This window comes from Megascapheus bottae, chromosome 4 (assembly GCF_031878675.1).
Source record: "Megascapheus bottae isolate mThoBot1 chromosome 4, mThoBot2.hap1, whole genome shotgun sequence".
In the NCBI taxonomy this organism is placed as follows: domain Eukaryota; kingdom Metazoa; phylum Chordata; class Mammalia; order Rodentia; family Geomyidae; genus Megascapheus; species Megascapheus bottae.
In genome coordinates, this window is record NC_143512.1 from 4,043,630 (window position 1) to 4,051,579 (window position 7,950).

Genomic DNA, 7,950 nt, shown 5'->3' on the forward strand with positions numbered 1-7,950 from the left:
GATGGAATCCCTGAGAGGGGGATTGGTTTCCATTTGGCTGCAGCCTAGATTCTGAGGACCTGGGAGGGAGAAGTCAGAGACCCACAGTCTGGAGCTTGGACAAAACAGATCTCCCTGAAATCATACAATACATGCCTCTCACAGTGTGGATGGGGAATTGTAGGCCCGAGAGTAGAGGGGATTTCCCATAGTTTCACTCTGTCAAAGGAACAAAATCGATCTAGGTACAAGTGGTAGAGCACTAGCTTTCAGCAAAACAGGTCCGGGACAGTGCCTAGGCCCCAAGTTCAGATATTAGTGATATAATAATTATTATTACATTTATTAACCACCAGAAAACCAGAAGTGGCACTGTGGCACAAGGGGAAGGGTGGCAGCCTTGAGCTGAAGAGCTTAGGGACAACGCCCAGGCCCAGAGCTCAAGCCTCAAGCCCCACAATTGACAATTTAAAACAAAAAGAAAAAACTCCTTTCTTGATCCTATGTTCCTGCTTCCATCTCTGTCTGAGGGGAAATATGAAGGCTGACATGCCAAGATGACAAGAGGCTATGGCAGGCCCTGTAAGAGCTGCATCTGAGTGGTGCCTTTCAGGTTTTGAGATGTCTCAGTCTGTTCCAGTTGCTATAACAAGTATTACCAACTAGGTGCCTTATAGACAACAGAAATTTGTTTGAGGCTAGGAAATCAAAGGTAAAGTCTCCAGCAGTGTCTGTATTTGCTGAAGGATTTCATATCCCTCTTCCTGAGTCTTCAAAGGTATCTCTCATATCCCTCTCCCTGGGAATTTAGAAGGCACCTAGATGGTAATTTCTTTTTTTGTGCCAGTCCTGGGGCCTGAACTCAGAGCCTATACACTATCCCTGAGCTTTTGTATTTAAGGCGAGTACTCTAAAGCCATAACTCCACTTCCAGCTTTTTTGGTATTTAATTGGAGATGAGTCTCACAGACTTGCCTTTCTGAGCTGGCTTTGAACCACGATCCTCAGATCTCAGCCTCCTGAGTAGCTATGTATGCAGGCATGAGTCACCAGTGTCTGGCTCTGGCACCTATTTTCTTTTTCTTTTCTTTTTTTTTCCAATCTTGGGGCTTGAACTCAGAATCTGGACACTGCCCTCATCCTCAAGCTTTCTCAAGGCTAGCACTCTACCATTTGAGCCACAGCACCACTTCCAGGAATCAAACTCAGAGCTTTGTGTACTCTACCACTAGGCCACACTCCTGGTCCTTGGCACCTACTTTCTTTTCTTTTTTTATTTCCTTTTTTTTTTTTTTTGGGTGGATCATGGGGCTTGAACTCTGGGCCTGAGCACTGTGCCTGACCTCTTCAGCTCAAGGCTACCATCCTACCCCAGAGTCTCAATGCCACTTCTGATTTTTTAGAGGTTAATTGGAGATAAGAGTCTCAAGTCCTTTTGTGCACTGCACCTATTTTCTAAGGGCACAAATTCCACTCATGAGGATTCTGCCTATATGAACTAATCATTTCCCAAGACCTATCAAGTCCTGACCTTGGGGGTTAAGATTTCAATGTATGGATTTGGGGGCCACACAGATATTTAGAACATATAGCATGTTCACACCAAGCCCAGAAATGTCCTGGTTAGAACCTCTTGAACCCAGACCACAAGTTTCTTCAGGGTATGAGCTCAGGTAGCAGCCTTGGATACAAGGAGCTGGAGCTGCATGCCAGATGGGGAGGGTGTCAGCTGACAGTAGAAAGCTTCTGCATCCGCTCCATTATCTAGATTGAATTCCACTTCTTTAGCTTCTACATCCACACAAGAGCCCACGAGAAAGGCATGCAGATAAGAGTCTTGTAGACTGCTGTGCAGGCTGGCTTGGAACTGCAGTCTTCAGATCTCAGCCTCTTGAGTAGCTAGGATGACAGACAGGAGCCACTGGGGGCCCATGTAGTATCAGATCAGATCTTTGTCACTGTCGCCCTTGTCAAAGGTGAGAAACTGAGTCCTACAGAGAGGCCATACTTTGTCTTGGTCCACAGGCAATTTAGACCATTGCGAGTCATTGGCTCAGTATCCCTCCCACTCTGCTTTTGAGCACCTGATGCTTTGCAGCCAAGGAGACAAACACAGCCACATTTTCCATGGCTAGCTCCAGGCTGGGCTTCCCCTCTGAGGAAAGCCCCAAGGTCAGGAGAACTGGGAGGAAGTGACAGAGATCCTGCTGTAGAAGTCGACAAAAAACAGCTCAGCTTTATGCCTCTAGGGACCTAGTTCTGCCAAAGCAGAGGTGGGAGAGGGAGCTGGGGGTGGGGGAGTCCAGCAGAAAGGCAGACCTGAAATCTAGATTTGGAAAAGAACAAATATTAGTGTGAGATGTGTGGTAAGTAAGTACCCCAAGCAGCTGCTTTGTTCACAGCTTCTCCCAACTCCCTATATTGTTATAGGTGCAATGCCAATACAAGCACATCCACTTAGGCCTTAAAATGCTGAAAAAAAAAAAACCAAAACTCCCTTAATTTTCACTCAGGGCCACTTCTAGAGCTTATCAGGCTCTACCTGTCACCCTGTGGGGTTATATATCTTAAGTATATATTGAATAGATGAATGAATAAATACTGTTAGCTAAAAACAGGTTTTGAACTAGTAGCAGGAGACACAATTTTCAGGGCAATCTGTTTTACATAAACATAGCAATAATTAGCTGTCCTGAAGTGCTTTGTTAGAAACTCTGTGTGTGTGTGTGTTATATTGGGACTTGAGCTTAGGGCCTGAGCCCTACCTCTTAACATTTTTTGCTCAAAATTGGTCCTCTACCACTTGCACCACAGCTCCACTTCTGGCTTGTTGGCGCACGTGTGTGTGTGTGTGTGTGTGTGTGTGTGTGTGTGTGTGTGTGTGTGTGTGTGTGTGTGTGTGTGCCTGGGCTGGCTTTGAACTTCAAGCCTGAGATATTAGCCTCCTGAGTCATTGGGCTTATAGGCATGAGCAACTGGTTCTAGCTCACTTTGTTAAGAGCTTGTATCAGTTCTCTCACAGCACTATGAGAAAGCTGGATTGTTACCCACATGTTCCAGATGAGGAAGCTGAGGCACAGAGAGCCTAAGAAGCCCAGAGGTAAGCCCAGATTTAGAACCAAGCATCCTGACCCCAGCTTTCCTATGGCTCTGGGGCTCTTTGAGTCCCTCTTCTAGGTTTCTCAGACAAGGACCTGTGAGGTTATAGGTCTCCTTCTCCAGCTGGCACTGCTCAGGGCACAAAGAGTTTCAATGGCTTCTGCAAGCCAATCTCTGGTGAGCATATGCTGAAGATGAAGTGGCAGAGACCAATTGTCTGTAGCTTCCAGGCTGCATCCGGCTGCAGGACAAGGCAGGAAATAAGGCATCAGGAATTTTGGCTCCAGCTCTTTTGTTCTTCTCCAATTCATCCTCCCTTTCCCATGACCCATCTTCTGGACCTCCTTCTTTCTTGCCCAACCATGGGCCTTGAGCTAGAGGTTCACCTCTGGCAGACTTTCCAGACCGAGGACAACAAGCTGGAGCAGGGAATCCAGGGACTGAGTAGAGTGCTATACGCTGTCAGGGATTAGTACTTCTCTTCCCGCATTGGCAGATCTGGAGAAAGCCTGCCGTGGAGCGGGGGAGAGGGTAGGGTGTCAGGAGTGTGCAAGCTACTTACAGCTATGTACCCAAGAATTTTCACCAGGTGCCGGTGGCTCATGCCTGTAATCCTAGCTACTCAGGAGGCTGAGACCTAAGAATCCTAATTCAAAATCAGCCTAGGCAGGAAAGTCCATGAGACTCATCTCCAATTAACCACCAAAAAGCCATTAAGTAGAAATGTGGCTCTGGTGGAGGGGTGTAAGCCTGAAGCAAAAATGCTAAAGAATAATGTTCAGGCCTGAGTTCAACTCCCGTTACTGCCTCCCCACCTCCAAAAAAAAAATCTTCAGGCCGGGAGTTTGGCCTAGTGGTTAAAGTGCTTGCCTAGCGTGCACGAAGACCCGGGTTCAATTCCTTGGTACCACATACATACAAAAAAGCCGGAAGTGGTGCTGAGGCTCAAGTGGTAGAGCTCTAGCCTTGAGAAAGTCCAAGGACAGTGCTCAGGCCCTGAGCTCAAGCCCAGGACTGGCAAAAAAAAAAAAAAAAAAAAAAAAAATCTTCACAGTGATCCTGTTGGATTGTTCTCAGCCTTCAGGTTGGAGATGGGTAGTTATGATTTGAGGCGGAGCAGGTTTAAATGACTTGTTAGAGATTATACAAACATTCAGAGCAGTGGGAAAGGTTTACCCAAGTCTTCAGAGATTGTAGGATAGGAATAGCAACTATTATTATTGCAAATATTTTGTGTCTTTATGTGTGTGGGGGGGGTGGGGCAGAACACATGTCAGCCCTGGAACTTGCATTCAGGGGCTAGGTGCTATCCCAGAGCTGCTTTCTTCTTCTTCCTCCTCTTCTTCCTTTTCCACTTCTTTTATTTGACTTCCAGGGTTGTTTTTTGTTAAGTGGAGATAAGAATCTCATTAAGGTTTACCTACTTTCTTACCTAGGCTGGCTTCAAATCTCAATTCTCAGATCTTAGCCTACTGAATAGTGAGGATTATAGGTATGAGCTGGAACAACTACATTTGTGTGTGTGTGTGTGTGTGTGTGTGTGTGTGTTTTGCCAGTCCTGGAGCGTGAACTTAGGACCTGGGCACTGTCCTTGGATATTTTTTGCTCAAGGCCAGCGCTCTGCCACTTGAGCCTCAGCACCACTTCTAGCTTTTTTTCTATGGATGTGGTACCGAGGAATTGAACCCAGGTCTTCGTGCATGCTAGGCGAGCATTCTACCATAGGCCAAACCCCTGGCCCATTTTTTCTTTCTTTCTTTCTTTTTTTTTTTTAATTTTTTTTTAAATTTTTTTTTTTTTTTTATTTTTTTGGCCAGTCCTGGGCTTGAGCTCAGGGCCTGAGCACTGTCCTTGGACTTTCTCAAGGCTAGAGCTCTACCACTTGAGCCTCAGCCCCACTTCCGCCTTTTTTGTATGTATGTGGTACCGAGGAATCGAACCCGGGTCTTCATGCATGCTAGGCAAGCACTTTAACCACTAGGCCAAACTCCCGGCCCTCTTTCTTTCTTTTTTTTTGTCGGTTCCGGGGCTTGAACTCAAGCCCTGAGCACTGTCATTGGGCTTCTCAAGGTTAGAGCTCTACCACTTGAGCCACAGCACCACTCCTGGCTTTTTCTATGTATGTGGTACCAAGGAATCAAATCCAGGTCTTCATACATGCTACGCAAGCACTCTACCACTAGGCCAAACTCCCAGCCCGACAACTAACTTTTTTTTTCCAGTTCTAGGGCTTGAGCTCAGGGCCTAAGCATTGTCCTTGGGCTTTTTCAAGGCTAGCGCTCTACCACTTGAGCCACAGCACCACTTCCGGCTTTTTCTATGTATGTGATACCAGGCAATCGAACCCAGGTCTTCGTGAATGCTAGGCAAGCACTCTACCACTAGGCCAAACTCCTGGTCCCCTGACAACTAAAATTTTAAGCATGTATTAATCCTAGCAAGGGATTAAACCATGATAGTTCCACGTGTACTGTCACAAATGTTTTTCAGGCTTTGGCTCTGCCAAGAGAGTTCACGTTTCCTTCAATCCTTGCAATTATAAGCAGTGATCCTCATTTCACAGATGAGGAAACTGAGCTTCAGAAAAGCAACTCACCTTCGCAAAGTCTACTTAGTCATATAGATTAGTCAGAGGGTCAAAGACAAATGTGCAACTTCAGTTTGCCTGGCTCCAGTCTCAGGAAATACAAAGTAAAGCAGGGCCACCTCCACCTAGAGGAGGGGTCACTCTGACTCCCAAAGCCCACCCCACAACAAACCTGGCCCCACCCACCTACTCATGGCACTGTTTCCTTCCTGCCTACATCTGCCTGGGAACCCAGAAGGCAGGAGGTTCTAGAAAGTAGCAGGCACTACAAAGCCACCCTACAGGCCACACAAGTGGGTGACCATGGTCCACACAGCAGCAGCTCCTCCTGGTCTAGGCTAATATAACACTCTGGCAGTCATAGATGAGCTGTGCCCATACACACACAGCTCTATCCACCCACTCCTTCATTCTTCCACTGACCACCAGCCAAGAGGCCCTCATATTTCTACAAATAGAGACACCCACTTCTTTTGTCAACTTCTCCAGCAAACCATCTACATAATCTGTAGACACATGCAGGAGTATAATGCAGAATCCAGATGAAAATGTGTGGCTCAAAGCCCAGTGCCAATGGTTCATACCGTAATCCTAGCTATTCAGTAGCGCCAAGATCTAGGATTGAGGTTTTGAAGCCAACCCAAGCAGGAGACTTTTATTTCCAATTAACCAGCAAAAAAAGAAGTAGAGCTATTGCTCAAATGGTAGAGTGCCAACCGTGAGTAGAAAAAACTAAGAGAAAGCATCCAAGTCCTCAAGCCCCAGTATGGGCATCCAACAAAAAGAAGAAAAAGGGGCCAGGAGTTTGGCCTAGTGGTAGACTGCTTGCCTAGTATGCATGAAGATCCAGGTTCGATTCCTCAGTACCACATACATAGAAAAAAAAAAAAAAAGGCTGTAAGTGGTGCTGAGGCTCAAGTGGTAGAGCTCTAGCCTTGAGAAAGCTCAGGACCTGAGCTCAAGCTCAGGACTGGCAAAAAAAAGGAAGAGGAAGAGGAAAAAGAAAAGGGATTTGAATCAGGGAGAGTAACAGAGAGGGTGAAATTGATTTGGATACATCGTATATATGCATGGAAATTTTGTAATTAAAGTCCCCTTCTGGGCTGGATGGGCTCTTGCCTGTAATGCTAAATACTCAGGAGTCTGAGATCTGAAGATCCCTGTTCAAAGCCAGCCCAGGGAAGACAGTCTGTGAGACTTATCTCCAAGTAACTGCCAGAAAACAGGAAGTGGCATTTGGCTCAAGTAGTAGGGTGCTAGCCTTGAGCTGAAGAGCTCAGGGACAGCATCAATACCCAGAGTTCAAGCCCCATGACCGGCAAAAAGGAGGAGGGGGTGGGGAGAAAGTGTCCCCTTATCTGACTGATGTAAGCTAATTTTTTTTTTCTTCCCATTTTCTGGTGCTTTTTTGGAGATAAGAGTCTTATGTTTAGTGCCTGGGCTGGCTTTGAACTGCGATCCTCAGATTTATGCCTCCTAATTAGCTACGATTAGAGGAGTGAGCCACTGCACCCTGCTTATAAGCTAATTTTAAAAAAAAAGAAAAAAGTTTCAGGACTTCAGAGCATTCAAACAAACACAGGAACTTACCAGATTACAGAAGTTGCACATTTATAACACCAGCTCTGTCCCCAACCTTTGTCCATCTCCTCCTCCTCCCTCTTGCTCCCTGCACTCCCACCCTCACTTTACACCTTCACACCTTCATCCTTACTAATGCTTCTCCCCATCTATCTATCTATCTATCTATCTATCTATCTATCTATTTTTTTTTCTGCCAGTCCTAGAGCTGGAACTCAAGACCTGGGCACTGTCCCTGAGCTTCTTTTGCTCAAGACTAACACTCTACCATTTGAGTCATAGTGCCACTTTTGGCTTTGTCTGTTTATGTGGTACTGAGGAATTGAACCCAGGGCTTCATGTGTGCTAGCACTCTACCACTAAGCCACATTCCCCAGGCCCCAATGTTCTTCTGCATAACTATCAGTTCATTGTTTAGTATTCCTCTTCCCTGCTGGGGTGTCAGCTTGTGGGAGCAGAGCCATTCTGAGCTGTTCCTGGTACATGATGCGTGTTCAATAGCTGTGAGGTAGTGAAGGAATTAATGAATGGACACAGACACCCTCCCACTCCTATGGCTCCTCCCACCCATCTCTACAACCCAGTACAGACAGCTGACAAAACAGAGAAGCCTTGAAACAGGCCAGTTAGAAGTCTAGAGGAAAAGGAAGGAGGCATAGGAGGAAAAGAGAAACAAGAGGGAGACCAAAAAGTGAGAAGGTGTT